This window comes from Hemitrygon akajei, chromosome 1 (genome assembly GCF_048418815.1).
Source record: "Hemitrygon akajei chromosome 1, sHemAka1.3, whole genome shotgun sequence".
NCBI classification, from domain to species: Eukaryota; Metazoa; Chordata; class Chondrichthyes; order Myliobatiformes; family Dasyatidae; genus Hemitrygon; species Hemitrygon akajei.
The window spans coordinates 1604613-1630654 of record NC_133124.1 but is presented as its reverse complement, the minus strand read 5'-3'; the positions used below and the strand labels follow the sequence as shown (position 1 = coordinate 1630654).

The following is a 26042-nucleotide window of genomic DNA, read 5'->3' as shown; positions in this document are numbered from 1 at the left end:
GTTAATGTGTGAGTGATTGTGTGTCTCTGAGCTGCTGATTGTGTATCGCTGAACAGTGGCAGGCATGCAATGGTGTTTGTCGGCGTGAGCAAATCATAGTATGTTAGCGGGATGTGCTGGGGAATTAGCTCAAATGGTAGAGCGCTCGCTTTGCATGCGAGAGGTAGCGAGATCGATGCTCGCATTCTCCATGGACATTTTGTATTCAGAGGAATTCGTCTCATCAAGTGCCTGCGAAGCTTGGAATGCACCAAAGATGCGGCTGGCGGACATGGAGCGGAAAGTGTGTCAGTCGAAGGGCAGGGAGAAAATGTGGTAGGTTTGCTGCGTTGAAAGCAGATAGGAGGAAAAGCTAGCTGGCAGCTGGTGTTTCAGTAATGCATGAGCTGCAGACGACGATTCAGGCATAAATCAGGTGAGTGGTTATAAGGACATTGCCCTGGTTACTGGGTGAAAAGAGAAAGCTGAGTCACCTTTTATTTGAACGGTCAAGGACGATGAAAGAGCTGTGTTGGTATCGTAGTGTACGTAGAAATGTCAGAAGCGCGGAGATATGTATCATCCCGTGACCTGTGGCCCCCAGTGCTGGAAGGACGAGATAGTTGCCATAGGCCGGGTTTTGCCATCGCTCGACAGATGCCAGGCTGAATTCTGCATAATGAGTGTCGCTTTTCCTTCGATAGCTCAGTTGGTAGAGCGGAGGACTGTAGAGGAAATGGAGTCATCCTTAGGTCGCTGGTTCGATTCCGGCTCGAAGGATCAGGTCTTCTTTTACTGCGCCCATCATCAATTGCATACCACAGAGCTTTTCGCTGGTGCGCACAAGAATGCATTCGCTACGACTCTTGACGGGACAGAAGAAACAGGCATTTGAGCATATAATAGGCAATGCCAGCTGTTCACTCGCTCACTTTTCAGAACGCTGTTTCCTCACGCAGGCTGCCCTGACAGTAGCACAGCTCTCACCGCTCCCTGAGTAATAGAAAGATCGAAATCTGCCCTTCGTAGCAAGTGTATAGAGGAAGAGACTGACTCAAAGGCCCAGGGGGAACATCGGTGACCTCTTCGTTGGAAGACTTTTTGCGGTCACTTTAGCTTCAGCCATTCCAAAGCGGCAGAGCAAGGGATGCCAGAATCTGAATTTCGGCACATCGTTGGAGGGCACCGTATTAAGCGAAGCTAACTAGCGGTAGTGTTGTCAGTCTGTTGTAGTTTTCGTATATCAGGTGAGGGGCACGTCTGCCCATTTGTGTGTTGGCACAAGTCGGAAGAAAATTGTTCATTTTTCTCCAAGAGGATTGATGTGTGAGCTGCGAAATAGAAGAGGTAGCTGTACATTAAGGGACCGGATGAAGACGTTATGGCTCTTTGCACAAGGGAACTCTTGGAACAGGTTTGCGTTGTGGTTATGTACGCACTGTGTTCTCTTGCGCATCATCCGTCCAGGACAAAGGCAAACGCTCCAGTAATGATCGACTTGAGTCATTGCGCTTTTCAGCTGACTGGACATCTGGCTGCCGTGTTCCAGAAATGTCCGAGAATGCTGCATAGAAATAGGCGGCAATGGGTGATACGAGAAAGATCTCTTTGACGGCCGTGTAGATTTCCAGCAGAATGCTCAGTTGAAGGTGGAGTTGTACAATCTGTCAGAAGTGGATGACGCCGCCATCTGAATGGACAGTAGACAGTAGGTGCAGGAGTAGGCCATTCCGTCCATCGTGCCTGCACAGCCATTCTGTCTGACCATGGCTGATCATCCACAATCAGCACCCCGTCCCTGCCTTCTGCCCATATCCCTTGACTCTGCTATCTTTAGGTGCCCTATCTAACTCTTTCAATCCAGAGAATTGGGCTCCACTGCCTTCTGAGACGGAGCATTCGATAGACCCACAGCTCTCGGGGTAAAAAAGATTTTCTTCAACTATGTTCTACATGGCCTACCCTTTCTTAATCTCCTTATTTTATGAAGAAGTTCTGCTTGTGACATATTGGGAACCGCCGGGGCGTAGTGATGCAGTATAGGTGAATGCTGAACGTTTGCTATGTGTGTTGTTGTTGGTGCTATCTAGTTTTTGTGGTGTTAGATTTGATGTTCAGGCAAGCTGCAGATTGCACTGTACGCGTCGGTGGCTCTGTGAGGAAGCGATGGTAAAGTGAATGTTAGTCGCTACATCGAAGTGGAAAGATCAATGGAATCTGCTATAACAATCAGTTATAAAACGAGAAGGAAGGATAATTGGTTTCATGGTGGATAATGAATTGCAGATTGAGGTCATGCAAATGGACAGTGGCAGCGAGCGTGATTACGTGTGTGAGATTGGTCGGTTAATGAGTGAGTGATTGTGTGTCTCTGAGCTGCTGATTGTGTATCGCTGAACAGTGGCAGGCATGCAATGGTGTTTGTCGGCGTGAGCAAATCATAGTATGTTAGCGGGATGTGCTGGGGAATTAGCTCAAATGGTAGAGCGCTCGCTTTGCATGCGAGAGGTAGCGAGATCGATGCTCGCATTCTCCATGGACATTTTGTATTCAGAGGAATTCGTCTCATCAAGTGCCTGCGAAGCTTGGAATGCACCAAAGATGCGGCTGGCGGACATGGAGCGGAAAGTGTCTCAGTCGAAGGGCAGGGAGAAAATGTGGTAGGTTTGCTGCGTTGAAAGCAGATAGGAGGAAAAGCTAGCTGGCAGCTGGTGTTTCAGTAATGCATGAGCTGCAGACGACTATTCAGGCATAAATCAGGTGAGTGGCTATAAGGACATTGCCCTGGTTACTGGGTGAAAAGAGAAAGCTGAGTCACCTTTTATTTGAACGGGCAAGGACGATGAAAGAGCTGTGTTGGTATCGTAGTGTACGTAGAAATGTCAGAAGCGCGGAGATATGTATCATCCCGTGTCCTGTGGCCCCCAGTGCTGGAAGGACGAGATAGTTGCCATAGGCCGGGTTTTGCCATCGCTCGACAGATGCCAGGCTGAATTCTGCATAATGAGTGTCGCTTTTCCTTCGATAGCTCAGTTGGTAGAGCGGAGGACTGTAGAGGAAATGGAGTCATCCTTAGGTCGCTGGTTCGATTCCGGCTCGAAGGATCAGGTCTTCTTTTACTGCGCCCATCATCAATTGCATACCACAGAGCTTTTCGCTGGTGCGCACAAGAATGCATTCGCTACGACTCTTTACGGGACAGAAGAAACAGGCATTTGAGCATATAATAGGCAATGCCAGCTGTTCACTCGCTCACTTTTCAGAACGCTGTTTCCTCACGCAGGCTGCCCTGACAGTAGCACAGCTCTCACCGCTCCCTGAGTAATAGAAAGATCGAAATCTGCCCTTCGTAGCAAGTGTATAGAGGAAGAGACTGACTCAAAGGCCCAGGGGGAACATCGGTGACCTCTTCGTTGGAAGACTTTTTGCGGTCACTTTAGCTTCAGCCATTCCAAAGCGGCAGAGCAAGGGATGCCAGAATCTGAATTTCGGCACATCGTTGGAGGGCACCGTATTAAGCGAAGCTAACTAGCGGTAGTGTTGTCGGCCTGTTGTACTTTTCGTATATCAGGTGAGGGGCACGTCTGCCCATTTGTGTGGTGGCACAAGTCGGAAGAAAATTGTTCATTTTTCTCCAAGAGGATTGATGTGTGAGCTGCGAAATAGAAGAGGTAGCTGTACATTAAGGGACCGGATGAAGACGTTATGGCTCTTTGCACAAGGGAACTCTTGGAACAGGTTTGCGTTGTGGTTATGTACGCACTGTGTTCTCTTGCGCATCATCCGTCCAGGACAAAGGCAAACGCTCCAGTAATGATCGACTTGAGTCATTGCGCTTTTCAGCTGACTGGACATCTGGCTGCAGTGTTCCAGAAACGTCCGAGAATGCTGCATAGAAATAGGCGGCAATGGGTGATACGAGAAAGATCTCTTTGACGGCCGTGTAGATTTACAGCAGAATGCTCAGTTGAAGGTGGAGTTGTACAATCTGTCAGAAGTGGATGACGCCGCCATCTGAATGGACAGTAGACAGTAGGTGCAGGAGTAGGCCATTCCGCCCATCGTGCCTGCACCGCCATTCTGTCTGACCATGGCTGATCATCCACAATCAGCACCCCGTCCCTGCCTTCTGCCCATATCCCTTGACTCTGCTATCTTTAGGAGCCCTATCTAACTCTTTCAATCGAGAGAACTGGCCTCCACTGCCTTCTGAGACGGAGCATTCCATAGACCCACAGCTCTCGGGGTAAAAAAGATTTTCTTCAACTATGTTCTACATGGCCTACCCTTTCTTAATCTCCTTATTTTATGAAGAAGTTCTGCTTGTGACATATTGGGAACCGCCGGGGCGTAGTGATGCAGTATAGGTGAATGCTGAACGTTTGCTATGTGTGTTGTTGTTGGTGCTATCTAGTTTTTGTGGTGTTAGATTTGATGTTCAGGCAAGCGGCAGATTACACTGTACGCGTCGGTGGCTCTGTGAGGAAGCGTTGGTAAAGTGAATGTTAGTCGCTACATCGAAGTGGAACGATCAGTGGAATCTGCTATAACAATCAGTTATAAAACGAGAAGGAAGGATAATTGGTTTCATGGTGGATAATGAATTGCAGATTGAGGTCATGCAAATGGACAGTGGCAGCGAGCGTGATTACGTGTGTGAGATGGGTCGGTTAATGTGTGAGTGATTGTGTGTCTCTGAGCTGCTGATTGTGTATCGCTGAACAGTGGCAGGCATGCAATGGTGTTTGTCGGCGTGAGCAAATCATAGTATGTTAGCGGGATGTGCTGGGGAATTAGCTCAAATGGTAGAGCGCTCGCTTTGCATGCGAGAGGTAGCGAGATCGATGCTCGCATTCTCCATGGACATTTTGTATTCAGAGGAATTCGTCTCATCAAGTGCCTGCGAAGCTTGGAATGCACCAAAGATGCGGCTGGCGGACATGGAGCGGAAAGTGTGTCAGTCGAAGGGCAGGGAGAAAATGTGGTAGGTTTGCTGCGTTGAAAGCAGATAGGAGGAAAAGCTAGCTGGCAGCTGGTGTTTCAGTAATGCATGAGCTGCAGACGACGATTCAGGCATAAATCAGGTGAGTGGTTATAAGGACATTGCCCTGGTTACTGGGTGAAAAGAGAAAGCTGAGTCACCTTTTATTTGAACGGTCAAGGACGATGAAAGAGCTGTGTTGGTATCGTAGTGTACGTAGAAATGTCAGAAGCGCGGAGATATGTATCATCCCGTGACCTGTGGCCCCCAGTGCTGGAAGGACGAGATAGTTGCCATAGGCCGGGTTTTGCCATCGCTCGACAGATGCCAGGCTGAATTCTGCATAATGAGTGTCGCTTTTCCTTCGATAGCTCAGTTGGTAGAGCGGAGGACTGTAGAGGAAATGGAGTCATCCTTAGGTCGCTGGTTCGATTCCGGCTCGAAGGATCAGGTCTTCTTTTACTGCGCCCATCATCAATTGCATACCACAGAGCTTTTCGCTGGTGCGCACAAGAATGCATTCGCTACGACTCTTGACGGGACAGAAGAAACAGGCATTTGAGCATATAATAGGCAATGCCAGCTGTTCACTCGCTCACTTTTCAGAACGCTGTTTCCTCACGCAGGCTGCCCTGACAGTAGCACAGCTCTCACCGCTCCCTGAGTAATAGAAAGATCGAAATCTGCCCTTCGTAGCAAGTGTATAGAGGAAGAGACTGACTCAAAGGCCCAGGGGGAACATCGGTGACCTCTTCGTTGGAAGACTTTTTGCGGTCACTTTAGCTTCAGCCATTCCAAAGCGGCAGAGCAAGGGATGCCAGAATCTGAATTTCGGCACATCGTTGGAGGGCACCGTATTAAGCGAAGCTAACTAGCGGTAGTGTTGTCAGTCTGTTGTAGTTTTCGTATATCAGGTGAGGGGCACGTCTGCCCATTTGTGTGTTGGCACAAGTCGGAAGAAAATTGTTCATTTTTCTCCAAGAGGATTGATGTGTGAGCTGCGAAATAGAAGAGGTAGCTGTACATTAAGGGACCGGATGAAGACGTTATGGCTCTTTGCACAAGGGAACTCTTGGAACAGGTTTGCGTTGTGGTTATGTACGCACTGTGTTCTCTTGCGCATCATCCGTCCAGGACAAAGGCAAACGCTCCAGTAATGATCGACTTGAGTCATTGCGCTTTTCAGCTGACTGGACATCTGGCTGCCGTGTTCCAGAAATGTCCGAGAATGCTGCATAGAAATAGGCGGCAATGGGTGATACGAGAAAGATCTCTTTGACGGCCGTGTAGATTTCCAGCAGAATGCTCAGTTGAAGGTGGAGTTGTACAATCTGTCAGAAGTGGATGACGCCGCCATCTGAATGGACAGTAGACAGTAGGTGCAGGAGTAGGCCATTCCGTCCATCGTGCCTGCACAGCCATTCTGTCTGACCATGGCTGATCATCCACAATCAGCACCCCGTCCCTGCCTTCTGCCCATATCCCTTGACTCTGCTATCTTTAGGTGCCCTATCTAACTCTTTCAATCCAGAGAATTGGGCTCCACTGCCTTCTGAGACGGAGCATTCGATAGACCCACAGCTCTCGGGGTAAAAAAGATTTTCTTCAACTATGTTCTACATGGCCTACCCTTTCTTAATCTCCTTATTTTATGAAGAAGTTCTGCTTGTGACATATTGGGAACCGCCGGGGCGTAGTGATGCAGTATAGGTGAATGCTGAACGTTTGCTATGTGTGTTGTTGTTGGTGCTATCTAGTTTTTGTGGTGTTAGATTTGATGTTCAGGCAAGCTGCAGATTGCACTGTACGCGTCGGTGGCTCTGTGAGGAAGCGATGGTAAAGTGAATGTTAGTCGCTACATCGAAGTGGAAAGATCAATGGAATCTGCTATAACAATCAGTTATAAAACGAGAAGGAAGGATAATTGGTTTCATGGTGGATAATGAATTGCAGATTGAGGTCATGCAAATGGACAGTGGCAGCGAGCGTGATTACGTGTGTGAGATTGGTCGGTTAATGAGTGAGTGATTGTGTGTCTCTGAGCTGCTGATTGTGTATCGCTGAACAGTGGCAGGCAGGCATGCAATGGTGTTTGTCGGCGTGAGCAAATCATAGTATGTTAGCGGGATGTGCTGGGGAATTAGCTCAAATGGTAGAGCGCTCGCTTTGCATGCGAGAGGTAGCGAGATCGATGCTCGCATTCTCCATGGACATTTTGTATTCAGAGGAATTCGTCTCATCAAGTGCCTGCGAAGCTTGGAATGCACCAAAGATGCGGCTGGCGGACATGGAGCGGAAAGTGTCTCAGTCGAAGGGCAGGGAGAAAATGTGGTAGGTTTGCTGCGTTGAAAGCAGATAGGAGGAAAAGCTAGCTGGCAGCTGGTGTTTCAGTAATGCATGAGCTGCAGACGACTATTCAGGCATAAATCAGGTGAGTGGCTATAAGGACATTGCCCTGGTTACTGGGTGAAAAGAGAAAGCTGAGTCACCTTTTATTTGAACGGGCAAGGACGATGAAAGAGCTGTGTTGGTATCGTAGTGTACGTAGAAATGTCAGAAGCGCGGAGATATGTATCATCCCGTGTCCTGTGGCCCCCAGTGCTGGAAGGACGAGATAGTTGCCATAGGCCGGGTTTTGCCATCGCTCGACAGATGCCAGGCTGAATTCTGCATAATGATTGTCGCTTTTCCTTCGATAGCTCAGTTGGTAGAGCGGAGGACTGTAGAGGAAATGGAGTCATCCTTAGGTCGCTGGTTCGATTCCGGCTCGAAGGATCAGGTCTTCTTTTACTGCGCCCATCATCAATTGCATACCACAGAGCTTTTCGCTGGTGCGCACAAGAATGCATTCGCTACGACTCTTGACGGGACAGAAGAAACAGGCATTTGAGCACATAATAGGCAATGCCAGCATATCACTCGCTCACATTTCAGAACGCTGTTTCCTCACGCAGGCTGCCCTGACAGTAGCACAGCTCTCACCGCTCCCTGAGTAATAGAAAGATCGAAATCTGCCCTTCGTAGCAAGTGTATAGAGGAAGAGACTGACACAAAGGTCCAGGGGGAACATCGGTGACCTCTTCGTTGGAAGACTTTTTGCAGTCACTCTAGCTTCAGCCATTCCAAAGCGACAGAGCAAGGGATGCCAGAATCTGAATTTCGGCACATCGTTGGAGGGCACCGTATTAAGCGAAGCTAACTAGCGGTAGTGTTGTCGGCCTGTTGTACTTTTCATATATCAGGTGAGGGGCACGTCTGCCCATTTGTGTGTTGGCACAAGTCGGAAGAAAATTGTTCATTTTTCTCCAAGAGGATTGATGTGTGAGCTGCGAAATAGAAGAGGTAGCTGTACATTAAGGGACCGGATGAAGACGTTATGGCTCCTTGCACAAGGGAACTCTTGGAACAGGTTTGCGTTGTGGTTATGTACGCATTGTGTTCTCTTGCCCATCATCCGTCCAGGACAAAGGCAAATGCTCCAACGTTATCGACTTTAGTCGTTCAGCTTTTCAGCTGACTAGACACCTGGCTGCAGTTTTCCAGAAACGTCCGAGAATGCTGCATAGAAATAGGCGGCAATGGGTGATACGAGAAAGATCTCTTTGACGGCCGTGTAGATTTACAGCAGAATGCTCAGTTGAAGGTGGAGTTGTACAATCTGTCAGAAGTGGATGACGCCGCCATCTGAATGGACAGTAGACAGTAGGTGCAGGAGTAGGCCATTCCGCCCATCGTGCCTGCACCGCCATTCTGTCTGACCATGGCTGATCATCCACAATCAGCACCCCGTCCCTGCCTTCTGCCCATATCCCTTGACTCTGCTATCTTTAGGAGCCCTATCTAACTCTTTCAATCGAGAGAACTGGCCTCCACTGCCTTCTGAGACGGAGCATTCCATAGACCCACAGCTCTCGGGGTAAAAAAGATTTTCTTCAACTATGTTCTAAATGGCCTACCCTTTCTTAATCTCCTTATTTTATGAATAAGTTCTGCTTGTGACATATTGGGAACCGCCGGGGCGTAGTGATGCAGTATAGGTGAATGCTGAACGTTTGCTATGTGTGTTGTTGTTGGTGCTATCTAGTTTTTGTGGTGTTAGATTTGATGTTCAGGCAAGCGGCAGATTACACTGTACGCGTCGGTGGCTCTGTGAGGAAGCGATGGTAAAGTGAATGTTAGTCGCTACATCGAAGTGGAACGATCAGTGGAATCTGCTATAACAATCAGTTATAAAACGAGAAGGAAGGATAATTGGTTTCATGGTGGATAATGAATTGCAGATTGAGGTCATGCAAATGGACAGTGGCAGCGAGCGTGATTACGTGTGTGAGATTGGTCGGTTAATGTGTGAGTGATTGTGTGTCTCTGAGCTGCTGATTGTGTATCGCTGAACAGTGGCAGGCATGCAATGGTGTTTGTCGGCGTGAGCAAATCATAGTATGTTAGCGGGATGTGCTGGGGAATTAGCTCAAATGGTAGAGCGCTCGCTTTGCATGCGAGAGGTAGCGAGATCGATGCTCGCATTCTCCATGGACATTTTGTATTCAGAGGAATTCGTCTCATCAAGTGCCTGCGAAGCTTGGAATGCACCAAAGATGCGGCTGGCGGACATGGAGCGGAAAGTGTGTCAGTCGAAGGGCAGGGAGAAAATGTGGTAGGTTTGCTGCGTTGAAAGCAGATAGGAGGAAAAGCTAGCTGGCAGCTGGTGTTTCAGTAATGCATGAGCTGCAGACGACGATTCAGGCATAAATCAGGTGAGTGGTTATAAGGACATTGCCCTGGTTACTGGGTGAAAAGAGAAAGCTGAGTCACCTTTTATTTGAACGGTCAAGGACGATGAAAGAGCTGTGTTGGTATCGTAGTGTACGTAGAAATGTCAGAAGCGCGGAGATATGTATCATCCCGTGACCTGTGGCCCCCAGTGCTGGAAGGACGAGATAGTTGCCATAGGCCGGGTTTTGCCATCGCTCGACAGATGCCAGGCTGAATTCTGCATAATGAGTGTCGCTTTTCCTTCGATAGCTCAGTTGGTAGAGCGGAGGACTGTAGAGGAAATGGAGTCATCCTTAGGTCGCTGGTTCGATTCCGGCTCGAAGGATCAGGTCTTCTTTTACTGCGCCCATCATCAATTGCATACCACAGAGCTTTTCGCTGGTGCGCACAAGAATGCATTCGCTACGACTCTTGACGGGACAGAAGAAACAGGCATTTGAGCATATAATAGGCAATGCCAGCTGTTCACTCGCTCACTTTTCAGAACGCTGTTTCCTCACGCAGGCTGCCCTGACAGTAGCACAGCTCTCACCGCTCCCTGAGTAATAGAAAGATCGAAATCTGCCCTTCGTAGCAAGTGTATAGAGGAAGAGACTGACTCAAAGGCCCAGGGGGAACATCGGTGACCTCTTCGTTGGAAGACTTTTTGCGGTCACTTTAGCTTCAGCCATTCCAAAGCGGCAGAGCAAGGGATGCCAGAATCTGAATTTCGGCACATCGTTGGAGGGCACCGTATTAAGCGAAGCTAACTAGCGGTAGTGTTGTCAGTCTGTTGTAGTTTTCGTATATCAGGTGAGGGGCACGTCTGCCCATTTGTGTGTTGGCACAAGTCGGAAGAAAATTGTTCATTTTTCTCCAAGAGGATTGATGTGTGAGCTGCGAAATAGAAGAGGTAGCTGTACATTAAGGGACCGGATGAAGACGTTATGGCTCTTTGCACAAGGGAACTCTTGGAACAGGTTTGCGTTGTGGTTATGTACGCACTGTGTTCTCTTGCGCATCATCCGTCCAGGACAAAGGCAAACGCTCCAGTAATGATCGACTTGAGTCATTGCGCTTTTCAGCTGACTGGACATCTGGCTGCCGTGTTCCAGAAATGTCCGAGAATGCTGCATAGAAATAGGCGGCAATGGGTGATACGAGAAAGATCTCTTTGACGGCCGTGTAGATTTCCAGCAGAATGCTCAGTTGAAGGTGGAGTTGTACAATCTGTCAGAAGTGGATGACGCCGCCATCTGAATGGACAGTAGACAGTAGGTGCAGGAGTAGGCCATTCCGTCCATCGTGCCTGCACAGCCATTCTGTCTGACCATGGCTGATCATCCACAATCAGCACCCCGTCCCTGCCTTCTGCCCATATCCCTTGACTCTGCTATCTTTAGGTGCCCTATCTAACTCTTTCAATCCAGAGAATTGGGCTCCACTGCCTTCTGAGACGGAGCATTCGATAGACCCACAGCTCTCGGGGTAAAAAAGATTTTCTTCAACTATGTTCTACATGGCCTACCCTTTCTTAATCTCCTTATTTTATGAAGAAGTTCTGCTTGTGACATATTGGGAACCGCCGGGGCGTAGTGATGCAGTATAGGTGAATGCTGAACGTTTGCTATGTGTGTTGTTGTTGGTGCTATCTAGTTTTTGTGGTGTTAGATTTGATGTTCAGGCAAGCTGCAGATTGCACTGTACGCGTCGGTGGCTCTGTGAGGAAGCGATGGTAAAGTGAATGTTAGTCGCTACATCGAAGTGGAAAGATCAATGGAATCTGCTATAACAATCAGTTATAAAACGAGAAGGAAGGATAATTGGTTTCATGGTGGATAATGAATTGCAGATTGAGGTCATGCAAATGGACAGTGGCAGCGAGCGTGATTACGTGTGTGAGATTGGTCGGTTAATGAGTGAGTGATTGTGTGTCTCTGAGCTGCTGATTGTGTATCGCTGAACAGTGGCAGGCATGCAATGGTGTTTGTCGGCGTGAGCAAATCATAGTATGTTAGCGGGATGTGCTGGGGAATTAGCTCAAATGGTAGAGCGCTCGCTTTGCATGCGAGAGGTAGCGAGATCGATGCTCGCATTCTCCATGGACATTTTGTATTCAGAGGAATTCGTCTCATCAAGTGCCTGCGAAGCTTGGAATGCACCAAAGATGCGGCTGGCGGACATGGAGCGGAAAGTGTCTCAGTCGAAGGGCAGGGAGAAAATGTGGTAGGTTTGCTGCGTTGAAAGCAGATAGGAGGAAAAGCTAGCTGGCAGCTGGTGTTTCAGTAATGCATGAGCTGCAGACGACTATTCAGGCATAAATCAGGTGAGTGGCTATAAGGACATTGCCCTGGTTACTGGGTGAAAAGAGAAAGCTGAGTCACCTTTTATTTGAACGGGCAAGGACGATGAAAGAGCTGTGTTGGTATCGTAGTGTACGTAGAAATGTCAGAAGCGCGGAGATATGTATCATCCCGTGTCCTGTGGCCCCCAGTGCTGGAAGGACGAGATAGTTGCCATAGGCCGGGTTTTGCCATCGCTCGACAGATGCCAGGCTGAATTCTGCATAATGATTGTCGCTTTTCCTTCGATAGCTCAGTTGGTAGAGCGGAGGACTGTAGAGGAAATGGAGTCATCCTTAGGTCGCTGGTTCGATTCCGGCTCGAAGGATCAGGTCTTCTTTTACTGCGCCCATCATCAATTGCATACCACAGAGCTTTTCGCTGGTGCGCACAAGAATGCATTCGCTACGACTCTTGACGGGACAGAAGAAACAGGCATTTGAGCACATAATAGGCAATGCCAGCATATCACTCGCTCACATTTCAGAACGCTGTTTCCTCACGCAGGCTGCCCTGACAGTAGCACAGCTCTCACCGCTCCCTGAGTAATAGAAAGATCGAAATCTGCCCTTCGTAGCAAGTGTATAGAGGAAGAGACTGACACAAAGGTCCAGGGGGAACATCGGTGACCTCTTCGTTGGAAGACTTTTTGCAGTCACTCTAGCTTCAGCCATTCCAAAGCGACAGAGCAAGGGATGCCAGAATCTGAATTTCGGCACATCGTTGGAGGGCACCGTATTAAGCGAAGCTAACTAGCGGTAGTGTTGTCGGCCTGTTGTACTTTTCATATATCAGGTGAGGGGCACGTCTGCCCATTTGTGTGTTGGCACAAGTCGGAAGAAAATTGTTCATTTTTCTCCAAGAGGATTGATGTGTGAGCTGCGAAATAGAAGAGGTAGCTGTACATTAAGGGACCGGATGAAGACGTTATGGCTCCTTGCACAAGGGAACTCTTGGAACAGGTTTGCGTTGTGGTTATGTACGCATTGTGTTCTCTTGCCCATCATCCGTCCAGGACAAAGGCAAATGCTCCAACGTTATCGACTTTAGTCGTTCAGCTTTTCAGCTGACTAGACACCTGGCTGCAGTTTTCCAGAAACGTCCGAGAATGCTGCATAGAAATAGGCGGCAATGGGTGATACGAGAAAGATCTCTTTGACGGCCGTGTAGATTTCCAGCAGAATGCTCAGTTGAAGGTGGAGTTGTACAATCTGTCAGAAGTGGATGACGCCGCCATCTGAATGGACAGTAGACAGTAGGTGCAGGAGTAGGCCATTCCGCCCATCGTGCCTGCACCGCCATTCTGTCTGACCATGGCTGGTCATCCACAATCAGCACCCCGTCCCTGCCTTCTGCCCATATCCCTTGACTCTGGTATCTTTAGGAGCCCTATCTAACTCTTTCAATCGAGAGAACTGGCCTCCACTGCCTTCTGAGACGGAGCATTCGATAGACCCACAGCTCTCGGGGTAAAAAAGATTTTCTTCAACTATGTTCTGCATGGCCTACCCTTTCTTAATCTCCTTATTTTATGAAGAAGTTCTGCTTGTGACATATTGGGAACCGCCGGGGCGTAGTGATGCAGTATAGGTGAATGCTGAACGTTTGCTATGTGTGTTGTTGTTGGTGCTATCTAGTTTTTGTGGTGTTAGATTTGATGTTCAGGCAAGCTGCAGATTGCACTGTACGCGTCGGTGGCTCTGTGAGGAAGCGATGGTAAAGTGAATGTTAGTCGCTACATCGAAGTGGAAAGATCAATGGAATCTGCTATAACAATCAGTTATAAAACGAGAAGGAAGGATAATTGGTTTCATGGTGGATAATGAATTGCAGATTGAGGTCATGCATATTGACAGTGGCAGAGAGCGTGAGTATGTGTGTGTGACTGGTGGGTTGATGAGTGAGTGAATGTGTGTGATTGGTGGGTTGATGAGTGAGTGACTGTAGGTGAGCTGCTGATTGTGTATCGCTGAACAGTGGCAGGCATGCAATGGTGTTTGTCGGCGTGAGCAAATTATAGTATGTTAGCGGGATGTGCTGGGGAATTAGCTCAAATGGTAGAGCGCTCGCTTAGCATGCGAGAGGTAGCGAGATCGATGCTCGCATTCTCCATGGACATTTTGTATTCAGAGGAATTCGTCTCAGCAAGTGCCTGCGAAGCTTGGAATGCACAAAAGATGCGGCTGGCGGACATGGAGCGGAAAGTGTCTCAGTCGAAGGGCAGGGAGAAAATGTGGTAGGTTTGCTGCGTTGAAAGCAGATAGGAGGAAAAGCTAGCTGGCAGCTGGTGTTTCAGTAATGCATGAGCTGCAGACGACGATTCAGGCATAAATCAGGTGAGTGGCTATAAGGACATTGCCCTGGATACTGGGTGAAAAGAGAAAGCTGAGTCACCTTTTATTTGAATGGGCAAGAACGATGAAACAGCTGTGTTCGTATCGTAGTGTACGTAGAAATGTCAGAAGCGCGGAGATATGCATCATCCCGTGACCTGTGGTCCCCAGTGCTGGAAGGACGAGATAGTTGCCATAGGCCGGGTTTTGCCATCGCTCGGCAGATGCCAGGCTGAATTCTGCATAATGAGTGTCGCTTTTCCTTCGATAGCTCAGTTGGTAGAGCGGAGGACTGTAGAGGAAATGGAGTCATCCTTAGGTCGCTGGTTCGATTCCGGCTCGAAGGATCAGGTCTTCTTTTACTGCGCCCATCATCAATTGCATACCACAGAGCTTTTCGCTGGTGCGCACAAGAATGCATTCGCTACGACTCTTGACGGGACAGAAGAAACAGGCATTTGAGCACATAATAGGCAATGCCAGCTGTTCACTCGGTCACTTTTCAGAACGCTGTTTCCTCACGCAGGCTGCCCTGACAGTAGCACAGCTCTCACCGCTCCCTGAGTAATAGAAAGATCGAAATCTGCCCTTCGTAGCAAGTGTACAGAGGAAGAGACTGACACAAAGGCCCAGGGGGAACATCGGTGACCTCTTCGTTGGAAGACTTTTTGCAGTCACTCTAGCTTCAGCCATTCCAAAGCGACAGAGCAAGGGATGCCAGAATCTGAATTTCGGCACATCGTTGGAGGGCACCGTATTAAGCGAAGCTAACTCGCGGTAGTGTTGTCGGCCTGTTGTACTTTTCATATATCAGGTGAGGGGCACTTCTGCCCATTTGTGTGGTGGCACAAGTCGGAAGAAAATTGTTCATTTTTCTCCAAGAGGATTGATGTGTGAGCTGCGAAATAGAAGAGGTAGCTGTACATTAAGGGACCGGATGAAGACGTTATGGCTCTTTGCACAAGGGAACTCTTGGAACAGGTTTGCGTTGTGGTTATGTACGCACTGTGTTCTCTTGCGCATCATCCGTCCAGGACAAAGGCAAACGCTCCAGGAATGATCGACTTGAGTCATTGCGCTTTTCAGCTGACTGGACATCTGGCTGCAGTTTTCCAGAAACTTCCGAGAATGCTGCATAGAAATAGGCGGCAATGGGTGATACGAGAAAGATCTCTTTGACGGCCGTGTAGATTTCCAGCAGAATGCTCAGTTGAAGGTGGAGTTGTACAATCTGTCAGAAGTGGATGACGCCGCCATCTGAATGGACAGTAGACAGTAGGTGCAGGAGTAGGCCATTCCGCCCATCGTGCCTGCACCGCCATTCTGTCTGACCATGGCTGGTCATCCACAATCAGCACCCCGTCCCTGCCTTCTGCCCATATCCCTTGACTCTGGTATCTTTAGGAGCCCTATCTAACTCTTTCAATCGAGAGAACTGGCCTCCACTGCCTTCTGAGACGGAGCATTCGATAGACCCACAGCTCTCGGGGTAAAAAAGATTTTCTTCAACTATGTTCTGCATGGCCTACCCTTTCTTAATCTCCTTATTTTATGAAGAAGTTCTGCTTGTGACATATTGGGAACCGCCGGGGCGTAGTGATGCAGTATAGGTGAATGCTGAACGTTTGCTATGTGTGTTGTTGTTGGTGCTATCTAGTTTTTGTGGTGTTAGATTTGATGTTCAGGCAAGCTGCAGATTGCACTGTACGCGTCGGTGGCTCTGTGAGGAAGCGATGGTAAAGTGAATGTTAGTCGCTACATCGAAGTGGAAAGATCAATGGAATCTGCTATAACAATCAGTTATAAAACGAGAAGGAAGGATAATTGGTTTCATGGTGGATAATGAATTGCAGATTGAGGTCATGCATATTGACAGTGGCAGAGAGCGTGAGTATGTGTGTGTGACTGGTGGGTTGATGAGTGAGTGAATGTGTGTGATTGGTGGGTTGATGAGTGAGTGACTGTAGGTGAGCTGCTGATTGTGTATCGCTGAACAGTGGCAGGCATGCAATGGTGTTTGTCGGCGTGAGCAAATTATAGTATGTTAGCGGGATGTGCTGGGGAATTAGCTCAAATGGTAGAGCGCTCGCTTAGCATGCGAGAGGTAGCGAGATCGATGCTCGCATTCTCCATGGACATTTTGTATTCAGAGGAATTCGTCTCAGCAAGTGCCTGCGAAGCTTGGAATGCACAAAAGATGCGGCTGGCGGACATGGAGCGGAAAGTGTCTCAGTCGAAGGGCAGGGAGAAAATGTGGTAGGTTTGCTGCGTTGAAAGCAGATAGGAGGAAAGGCTAGCTGGCAGCTGGTGTTTCAGTAATGCATGAGCTGCAGACGACGATTCAGGCATAAATCAGGTTAGTGGTTATAAGGACATTGCCCTGGTTACTGGGTGAAAAGAGAAAGCTGAGTCACCTTTTATTTGAACGGGCAAGGACGATGAAAGAGCTGTGTTGGTATCGTAGTGTACGTAGAAATGTCAGAAGCGCGGAGATATGTATCATCCCGTGACCTGTGGTCCCCAGTGCTGGAAGGACGAGATAGTTGCCATAGGCCGGGTTTTGCCATCGCTCGGCAGATGCCAGGCTGATTTCTGCATAATGAGTGTCGCTTTTCCTTCGATAGCTCAGTTGGTAGAGCGGAGGACTGTAGAGGAAATGGAGTCATCCTTAGGTCGCTGGTTGGATTCCGGCTCGAAGGATCATGTCTTCTTTTACTGCGCCCATCATCAATTACATACCACAGAGCTTTTCGCTGGCGCGCACAAGAATGCATTTGCTACGACTCTTGACGGGACAGAAGAAACAGGCATTTGAGCACATAATAGGCAATGCCAGCATATCACTCGCTCACATTTCAGAACGCTGTTTCCTCACGCGGGCTGCCCTGACAGTACCACAGCACTCACCGCTCCCTGTTTAACAGAAGGATCGAAATCTGCCCTTCGTAGCAAGTGTATAGAGGAAGAGACTGACACAAAGGCCCAGGGGGAACATCGGTGACCTCTTCGTTGGAAGACTTTTTGCGGTCACTCTAGCTTCAGCCATTCCAAAGCGACAGAGCAAGGGATGCCAGAATCTGAATTTCGGCACATCGTTGGAGCGCACCGTATTATTACCTACCCCGGAACTTTGTGTCTTACCAGCAAAGATAGAAGTGTCCCTTGGAGTCTGGTGGTAGTATTTTCAACAGTGTTTATTTAGTAAAAATATATAAATCAGTATCAATGCAAATATACAGATAATATACGTTAGCGATACTAAACCTAAAAGTGCGGGTATAATAATAATCAATAATAAAAGAGGCTTTATGGTTGTCCCGGGGAAAATGAATTGTCATATGGAAATGTAAAGTTCAGTTCCGTTCATGCAGGCTGCGGTAGTTGTCAGTCAATGTATTGCAATTGTTGGAGAGAGAGAGAGACTAGAGAAAGAGAGCGCGCAAACAGTAACAGCTATGGTCTTTGCCAACCTTTCTTTACGATTTCGATCCATCGATGTGTCCTTGTTGTGGCCATTCAAGTGTGACCCCTCCGTCCTTTAGCTAGACCGTTCTTCCGTGGTGGACTCGTCACCCAGGCAAGGGTGGACACACACACAAGCCCCCACCGGTCTTGATATAAACACTGTGAGTTAAAATTTACCGACCCTTCGTTCGGTCTCCGATGTCCCACACTGTCTCGTGGGTTTCTGCTGCTCACTGGCGTTTCTCCTGGTGTGTCTGAGGTGTGTCACCCCAGACCTCAATTTTATCCCCACTCACGGGGTCTCAGGTGTCAATCTGGTTTGAATGACTTAACCCATCACACCAGCCTACTCTGGCTGTCCCCTGAGGGATTTCAATGAATAGAACAGTACCAAGTAAACAATCTTTCTCCAAAAGACAATAGCAGTAAATCTCCTCTTTTGTCACTAGGAGACGATCCACCCTGGGTAACTCTTAGCTGTGTCTCTCTCTCATTAACTTTCATGAGCTGTTATCAATAACAACTGCCCTGGCAGATTTCCTTTATCTATCTTACTTCCTTGATAACAGCATCGAAACAGTAGCGATTTGCGATTCTCCAAAATGGGGGCCATGGGCCACTCTGCACCCTTCTGCCCATCAGAGTTGTTCATCCTTCGTAACAGTATAAAGTGAAGCTAACTAGCGGTAGTGTTGTCGGTCTGTTCTACTTTTCATATATCAGGTGAGGGGCACGTCTGCCCATTTGTGTGGTGGCACAAGTCGGAAGATAATTCTTCATAATTTCTCCAAGAGGATTGAAGTGTGAGCTGCGAAATAGAAGAGGTAGTTGTACATTAAGTGACCGGATGAAGACGTTATGGCTCTTTGCACAAGGGAGCTCTTGGAACAGGTTTGCGGTATGGTTATGTACGCACTGTGTTCTCTTGCCCATCATCCGTCCAGGACAAAGGCAAATGCTCCAGTAATGATCGACTTCAGACATTCAGCTTTTCAGCTGACTAGACATCTGGCTGCAGTTTTCCAAAAATGTCCGAGAATGCTGCATAGAAATAGGCGGCAATGGGAGATACGAGAATGCTCTCTTTGACAGCAGTGTAGATTTCCAGCAGAATGCTCAGTTGAAGATGGAGTTGTATAATCTGTCAGAAGTGGATGACACCGCCATCTGAATGGACAGTAGTCAATAGGTGCAGGAGTAGGCCAATCCGCCCATCGAGCCTGCACAGCCATTCAGTCTGATCATGGCTGATCATCCATAATCTTTCACCCCGTTCCTGCCTTCTGCCCATATCCCTTGACTCTGCTATCTTTAAGAGCTCAATCTAACTCTTTCAGTCCAGAGAATTGACATCCACTGCCTTCTGAGGCGGAACAGTCCATAGATCCGTGCAAATGTATGGCTGATGCAGTTTAATGTGGATAAATGTGAGGTTATCTACTTTGATGGCAAGAACAGGAAGGCAGATTACTATCTAAATGGAGTCAAGTTAGGAAAAGGGGAAGTACAACGAGATCTAGGTGTTCTTGTACATCAGTCAATAAAATCCATCATGCAGGTACAGCAGGCAGTGAAGATATCTGATGGCATGCTGGCTTTATTAACAAGAGGAATTGAGTATAGGAGTAAAGAGGTCCTTCTGCAGCTGTTGAGGGCCCTAGTGAGACCCCACCTGGAGTATTGAGTGCAGTTTTGGTCTCCAAATTTGAGGAAGGACATTCTTGCTATTGAGGGAATGTAGCGTAAGTTCACAAGTTTAATTCCCGGAATGGCGGGACTGTCATATGTTGAATGATTGGAGCGACTGGACTTGTATACACTGGAATTTAGAAGGATGAGAGGGGATCTGATTGAAGCATATAAGATTATTAAGGGATTGGACACTGGAAGCAGGAAGCATGTTCCCACTGATGGGCGAGTCCAGAACTAGAGGCCACAGTTTAAGAATAAGGGGTAGGCCATTTAGAACAGAGATGCGGACAAACTTTTTCACCCAGAGAGTGGTGGATATGTGGAATGCTCTGCCCCAGAAGGCAGTGGAGGCCAAGTCTCTGGATGCATTCTAGAGAGAATTAGATAGAGCTCTTATAGATAGCGGGGTTAAGGGATATGGGGAGAGGGCACGCGGCAGATTACACGGTATGCGTCGGTGTCTATGTGAGGAAGCGATGGTAAAGTGAATGTTAGTCGCTACATTGAACTGAAGAGATCAACTGAAACTGCTATAACAAGCAGTTGTAAAAAGGGATGGAAGGATAATAGGTTTCATGGTGGATAATGAACTGCAGATTGAGGTCATGCATATTGACAGTGGCAGAGAGCGTGAGTATGTGTGTGTGACTGGTGGGTTGATGAGTGAGTGAGTGTGTGTGATTGGTGGGTTGATGAGTGAGTGACTGTAGGTGAGCTGCTGATTGTGTATCGCTGAACAGTGGGCAGGCATGCAATGGTGTTTGTCGGGGTGAGCAAATAATAGCAGGTTAGCGGGATGTGCTGGGGAATTAGCTCAAATGGTAGAGCGCTCGCTTTGCATGCGAGAGGTAGCGAGATCGATGCTCGCATTCTCCATGGACATTTTGTATTCAGAGGAATTCGTCTCATCAAGTGCCTGCGAAGCTTGGAATGCACAAAAGATGCGGCTGGCGGACATGGAGCGGAAAGTGTCTCAGTCGAAGGGCAGGGAGAAAATGTGGTAGGTTTGCTGCGTTGAAAGCAGATAGGAGGAAAAGCTAGCTGGCAGCTGGTGTTTCAGTAATGCATGAGCTGCAGACGACGATTCAGGCATAAATCAGGTGAGTGGCTATAAGGACATTGCCCTGGATACTGGGTGAAAAGAGAAAGCTGAGTCACCTTTTATTTGAATGGGCAAGAACGATGAAACAGCTGTGTTGGTATCGTAGTGTACGTAGAAATGTCAGAAGCGCGGAGATATGTATCATCCCGTGACCTGTGGTCCCCAGTGCTGGAAGGACGAGATAGTTGCCATAGGCCGGGTTTTGCCATCGCTCGGCAGATGCCAGGCTGATTTCTGCATAATGAGTGTCGCTTTTCCTTCGATAGCTCAGTTGGTAGAGCGGAGGACTGTAGAGGAAATGGAGTCATCCTTAGGTCGCTGGTTGGATTCCGGCTCGAAGGATCATGTCTTCTTTTACTGCGCCCATCATCAATTACATACCACAGAGCTTTTCGCTGGCGCGCACAAGAATGCATTTGCTACGACTCTTGACGGGACAGAAGAAACAGGCATTTGAGCACATAATAGGCAATGCCAGCATATCACTCGCTCACTTTTCAGAACGCTGTTTCCTCACGCGGGCTGCCCTGACAGTACCACAGCACTCACCGCTCCCTGTTTAACAGAAGGATCGAAATCTGCCCTTCGTAGCAAGTGTATAGAGGAAGAGACTGACACAAAGGCCCAGGGGGAACATCGGTGACCTCTTCGTTGGAAGACTTTTTGCGGTCACTCTAGCTTCAGCCATTCCAAAGCGACAGAGCAAGGGATGCCAGAATCTGAATTTCGGCACATCGTTGGAGCGCACCGTATTATTACCTACCCCGGAACTTTGTGTCTTACCAGCAAAGATAGAAGTGTCCCTTGGAGTCTGGTGGTAGTATTTTCAACAGTGTTTATTTAGTAAAAATATATAAATCAGTATCAATGCAAATATACAGATAATATACGTTAGCGATACTAAACCTAAAAGTGCGGGTATAATAATAATCAATAATAAAAGAGGCTTTATGGTTGTCCCGGGGAAAATGAATTGTCATATGGAAATGTAAAGTTCAGTTCCGTTCATGCAGGCTGCGGTAGTTGTCAGTCAATGTATTGCAATTGTTGGAGAGAGAGAGAGACTAGAGAAAGAGAGCGCGCAAACAGTAACAGCTATGGTCTTTGCCAACCTTTCTTTACGATTTCGATCCATCGATGTGTCCTTGTTGTGGCCATTCAAGTGTGACCCCTCCGTCCTTTAGCTAGACCGTTCTTCCGTGGTGGACTCGTCACCCAGGCAAGGGTGGACACACACACAAGCCCCCACCGGTCTTGATATAAACACTGTGAGTTAAAATTTACCGACCCTTCGTTCGGTCTCCGATGTCCCACACTGTCTCGTGGGTTTCTGCTGCTCACTGGCGTTTCTCCTGGTGTGTCTGAGGTGTGTCACCCCAGACCTCAATTTTATCCCCACTCACGGGGTCTCAGGTGTCAATCTGGTTTGAATGACTTAACCCATCACACCAGCCTACTCTGGCTGTCCCCTGAGGGATTTCAATGAATAGAACAGTACCAAGTAAACAATCTTTCTCCAAAAGACAATAGCAGTAAATCTCCTCTTTTGTCACTAGGAGACGATCCACCCTGGGTAACTCTTAGCTGTGTCTCTCTCTCATTAACTTTCATGAGCTGTTATCAATAACAACTGCCCTGGCAGATTTCCTTTATCTATCTTACTTCCTTGATAACAGCATCGAAACAGTAGCGATTTGCGATTCTCCAAAATGGGGGCCATGGGCCACTCTGCACCCTTCTGCCCATCAGAGTTGTTCATCCTTCGTAACAGTATAAAGTGAAGCTAACTAGCGGTAGTGTTGTCGGTCTGTTCTACTTTTCATATATCAGGTGAGGGGCACGTCTGCCCATTTGTGTGGTGGCACAAGTCGGAAGATAATTCTTCATAATTTCTCCAAGAGGATTGAAGTGTGAGCTGCGAAATAGAAGAGGTAGTTGTACATTAAGTGACCGGATGAAGACGTTATGGCTCTTTGCACAAGGGAGCTCTTGGAACAGGTTTGCGGTATGGTTATGTACGCACTGTGTTCTCTTGCCCATCATCCGTCCAGGACAAAGGCAAATGCTCCAGTAATGATCGACTTCAGACATTCAGCTTTTCAGCTGACTAGACATCTGGCTGCAGTTTTCCAAAAATGTCCGAGAATGCTGCATAGAAATAGGCGGCAATGGGAGATACGAGAATGCTCTCTTTGACAGCAGTGTAGATTTCCAGCAGAATGCTCAGTTGAAGATGGAGTTGTATAATCTGTCAGAAGTGGATGACACCGCCATCTGAATGGACAGTAGTCAATAGGTGCAGGAGTAGGCCAATCCGCCCATCGAGCCTGCACAGCCATTCAGTCTGATCATGGCTGATCATCCATAATCTTTCACCCCGTTCCTGCCTTCTGCCCATATCCCTTGACTCTGCTATCTTTAAGAGCTCAATCTAACTCTTTCAGTCCAGAGAATTGACATCCACTGCCTTCTGAGGCGGAACAGTCCATAGATCCGTGCAAATGTATGGCTGATGCAGTTTAATGTGGATAAATGTGAGGTTATCTACTTTGATGGCAAGAACAGGAAGGCAGATTACTATCTAAATGGAGTCAAGTTAGGAAAAGGGGAAGTACAACGAGATCTAGGTGTTCTTGTACATCAGTCAATAAAATCCATCATGCAGGTACAGCAGGCAGTGAAGATATCTGATGGCATGCTGGCTTTATTAACAAGAGGAATTGAGTATAGGAGTAAAGAGGTCCTTCTGCAGCTGTTGAGGGCCCTAGTGAGACCCCACCTGGAGTATTGAGTGCAGTTTTGGTCTCCAAATTTGAGGAAGGACATTCTTGCTATTGAGGGAATGTAGCGTAAGTTCACAAGTTTAATTCCCGGAATGGCGGGACTGTCATATGTTGAATGATTGGAGCGACTGGACTTGTATACACTGGAATTTAGAAGGATGAGAGGGGATCTGATTGAAGCATATAAGATTATTAAGGGATTGGACACTGGAAGCAGGAAGCATGTTCCCACTGATGGGCGAGTCCAGAACTAGAGGCCACAGTTTAAGAATAAGGGGTAGGCCATTTAGAACAGAGATGCGGACAAACTTTTTCACCCAGAGAGTGGTGGATATGTGGAATGCTCTGCCCCAGAAGGCAGTGGAGGCCAAGTCTCTGGATGCATTCTAGAGAGAATTAGATAGAGCTCTTATAGATAGCGGGGTTAAGGGATATGGGGAGAGGGCACGCGGCAGATTACACGGTATGCGTCGGTGTCTATGTGAGGAAGCGATGGTAAAGTGAATGTTAGTCGCTACATTGAACTGAAGAGATCAACTGAAACTGCTATAACAAGCAGTTGTAAAAAGGGATGGAAGGATAATAGGTTTCATGGTGGATAATGAACTGCAGATTGAGGTCATGCATATTGACAGTGGCAGAGAGCGTGAGTATGTGTGTGTGACTGGTGGGTTGATGAGTGAGTGAGTGTGTGTGATTGGTGGGTTGATGAGTGAGTGACTGTAGGTGAGCTGCTGATTGTGTATCGCTGAACAGTGGGCAGGCATGCAATGGTGTTTGTCGGGGTGAGCAAATAATAGCAGGTTAGCGGGATGTGCTGGGGAATTAGCTCAAATGGTAGAGCGCTCGCTTTGCATGCGAGAGGTAGCGAGATCGATGCTCGCATTCTCCATGGACATTTTGTATTCAGAGGAATTCGTCTCATCAAGTGCCTGCGAAGCTTGGAATGCACAAAAGATGCGGCTGGCGGACATGGAGCGGAAAGTGTCTCAGTCGAAGGGCAGGGAGAAAATGTGGTAGGTTTGCTGCGTTGAAAGCAGATAGGAGGAAAAGCTAGCTGGCAGCTGGTGTTTCAGTAATGCATGAGCTGCAGACGACGATTCAGGCATAAATCAGGTGAGTGGCTATAAGGACATTGCCCTGGATACTGGGTGAAAAGAGAAAGCTGAGTCACCTTTTATTTGAATGGGCAAGAACGATGAAACAGCTGTGTTCGTATCGTAGTGTACGTAGAAATGTCAGAAGCGCGGAGATATGCATCATCCCGTGACCTGTGGTCCCCAGTGCTGGAAGGACGAGATAGTTGCCATAGGCCGGGTTTTGCCATCGCTCGACAGATGCCAGGCTGAATTCTGCATAATGATTGTCGCTTTTCCTTCGATAGCTCAGTTGGTAGAGCGGAGGACTGTAGAGGAAATGGAGTCATCCTTAGGTCGCTGGTTCGATTCCGGCTCGAAGGATCAGGTCTTCTTTTACTGCGCCCATCATCAATTGCATACCACAGAGCTTTTCGCTGGTGCGCACAAGAATGCATTCGCTACGACTCTTGACGGGACAGAAGAAACAGGCATTTGATCACATAATAGGCAATGCCAGCATATCACTCGCTCACATTTCAGAACGCTGTTTCCTCACGCAGGCTGCCCTGACAGTAGCACAGCTCTCACCGCTCCCTGAGTAATAGAAAGATCGAAATCTGCCCTTCGTAGCAAGTGTATAGAGGAAGAGACTGACACAAAGGCCCAGGGGGAACATCGGTGACCTCTTCGTTGGAAGACTTTTTGCAGTCACTCTAGCTTCAGCCATTCCAAAGCGACAGAGCAAGGGATGCCAGAATCTGAATTTCGGCACATCGTTGGAGGGCACCGTATTAAGCGAAGCTAACTAGCGGTAGTGTTGTCGGCCTGTTGTACTTTTCATATATCAGGTGAGGGGCACGTCTGCCCATTTGTGTGTTGGCACAAGTCGGAAGAAAATTGTTCATTTTTCTCCAAGAGGATTGATGTGTGAGCTGCGAAATAGAAGAGGTAGCTGTACATTAAGGGACCGGATGAAGACGTTATGGCTCTTTGCACAAGGGAACTCTTGGAACAGGTTTGCGTTGTGGTTATGTACGCATTGTGTTCTCTTGCCCATCATCCGTCCAGGACAAAGGCAAATGCTCCAACGTTATCGACTTTAGTCGTTCAGCTTTTCAGCTGACTAGACACCTGGCTGCAGTTTTCCAGAAACGTCCGAGAATGCTGCATAGAAATAGGCGGCAATGGGTGATACGAGAAAGATCTCTTTGACGGCAGTGTAGATTTCCAGCAGAATGCTCAGTTGAAGATGGAGTTGTACAATCTGTCAGAAGTGGATGACGCCGCCATCTGTATGGACAGTAGACAATAGGTGCAGGAGTAGACCATTCCGCCCATTGAGCCTGCACCGCCATTCTGTCTGACCATGGCTGGTCATCCACAATCAGCACCCCGTCCCTGCCTTCTGCCCATATCCCTTGACTCTGGTATCTTTAGGAGCCCTATCTAACCCTTTCAATCGAGAGAACTGGCCTCCACTGCCTTCTGAGGCGGAGCATTGCATAGATCCGCAGCTATCGCGGTGAAAAAGTGT

The 26042-nt window shown here is 47.9% G+C and overlaps 18 non-coding genes across 18 annotated transcripts; all 18 read left to right on the top strand.

The window, feature by feature from the left end:
* The first annotated feature begins 118 nt into the window (after positions 1-118).
* On the top strand, positions 119-191 carry trnaa-ugc (transfer RNA alanine (anticodon UGC)). The gene has a single exon. It is a non-coding gene; the product is annotated as a tRNA-Ala (tRNA).
* Positions 192-673: 482 nt separating this feature from the next.
* Positions 674-759, top strand: trnay-gua (transfer RNA tyrosine (anticodon GUA)). The gene is given in 2 exon segments: positions 674-710; positions 724-759. It is a non-coding gene; the product is annotated as a tRNA-Tyr (tRNA).
* A 1683-nt stretch (positions 760-2442) lies between these two features.
* trnaa-ugc (transfer RNA alanine (anticodon UGC)) lies at positions 2443-2515 on the top strand. Its single transcript has one exon. It is a non-coding gene; the product is annotated as a tRNA-Ala (tRNA).
* Positions 2516-2997: 482 nt separating this feature from the next.
* trnay-gua (transfer RNA tyrosine (anticodon GUA)) lies at positions 2998-3083 on the top strand. Its single transcript is given in 2 exon segments — positions 2998-3034; positions 3048-3083. It is a non-coding gene; the product is annotated as a tRNA-Tyr (tRNA).
* Positions 3084-4766: 1683 nt separating this feature from the next.
* Positions 4767-4839, top strand: trnaa-ugc (transfer RNA alanine (anticodon UGC)). Its single transcript has one exon. It is a non-coding gene; the product is annotated as a tRNA-Ala (tRNA).
* A 482-nt stretch (positions 4840-5321) lies between these two features.
* trnay-gua (transfer RNA tyrosine (anticodon GUA)) lies at positions 5322-5407 on the top strand. Its single transcript is given in 2 exon segments — positions 5322-5358; positions 5372-5407. It is a non-coding gene; the product is annotated as a tRNA-Tyr (tRNA).
* Positions 5408-7094: 1687 nt separating this feature from the next.
* trnaa-ugc (transfer RNA alanine (anticodon UGC)) lies at positions 7095-7167 on the top strand. The gene has a single exon. It is a non-coding gene; the product is annotated as a tRNA-Ala (tRNA).
* Positions 7168-7649: 482 nt separating this feature from the next.
* trnay-gua (transfer RNA tyrosine (anticodon GUA)) lies at positions 7650-7735 on the top strand. Its single transcript is given in 2 exon segments — positions 7650-7686; positions 7700-7735. It is a non-coding gene; the product is annotated as a tRNA-Tyr (tRNA).
* A 1682-nt stretch (positions 7736-9417) lies between these two features.
* trnaa-ugc (transfer RNA alanine (anticodon UGC)) lies at positions 9418-9490 on the top strand. The gene has a single exon. It is a non-coding gene; the product is annotated as a tRNA-Ala (tRNA).
* A 482-nt stretch (positions 9491-9972) lies between these two features.
* On the top strand, positions 9973-10058 carry trnay-gua (transfer RNA tyrosine (anticodon GUA)). The gene is given in 2 exon segments: positions 9973-10009; positions 10023-10058. It is a non-coding gene; the product is annotated as a tRNA-Tyr (tRNA).
* A 1683-nt stretch (positions 10059-11741) lies between these two features.
* trnaa-ugc (transfer RNA alanine (anticodon UGC)) lies at positions 11742-11814 on the top strand. The gene has a single exon. It is a non-coding gene; the product is annotated as a tRNA-Ala (tRNA).
* Positions 11815-12296: 482 nt separating this feature from the next.
* Positions 12297-12382, top strand: trnay-gua (transfer RNA tyrosine (anticodon GUA)). The gene is given in 2 exon segments: positions 12297-12333; positions 12347-12382. It is a non-coding gene; the product is annotated as a tRNA-Tyr (tRNA).
* A 1711-nt stretch (positions 12383-14093) lies between these two features.
* Positions 14094-14166, top strand: trnaa-agc (transfer RNA alanine (anticodon AGC)). The gene has a single exon. It is a non-coding gene; the product is annotated as a tRNA-Ala (tRNA).
* Positions 14167-14648: 482 nt separating this feature from the next.
* Positions 14649-14734, top strand: trnay-gua (transfer RNA tyrosine (anticodon GUA)). Its single transcript is given in 2 exon segments — positions 14649-14685; positions 14699-14734. It is a non-coding gene; the product is annotated as a tRNA-Tyr (tRNA).
* A 1712-nt stretch (positions 14735-16446) lies between these two features.
* On the top strand, positions 16447-16519 carry trnaa-agc (transfer RNA alanine (anticodon AGC)). The gene has a single exon. It is a non-coding gene; the product is annotated as a tRNA-Ala (tRNA).
* A 3828-nt stretch (positions 16520-20347) lies between these two features.
* trnaa-ugc (transfer RNA alanine (anticodon UGC)) lies at positions 20348-20420 on the top strand. The gene has a single exon. It is a non-coding gene; the product is annotated as a tRNA-Ala (tRNA).
* A 3828-nt stretch (positions 20421-24248) lies between these two features.
* Positions 24249-24321, top strand: trnaa-ugc (transfer RNA alanine (anticodon UGC)). The gene has a single exon. It is a non-coding gene; the product is annotated as a tRNA-Ala (tRNA).
* Positions 24322-24803: 482 nt separating this feature from the next.
* Positions 24804-24889, top strand: trnay-gua (transfer RNA tyrosine (anticodon GUA)). Its single transcript is given in 2 exon segments — positions 24804-24840; positions 24854-24889. It is a non-coding gene; the product is annotated as a tRNA-Tyr (tRNA).
* Positions 24890-26042: the final 1153 nt, after the last annotated feature.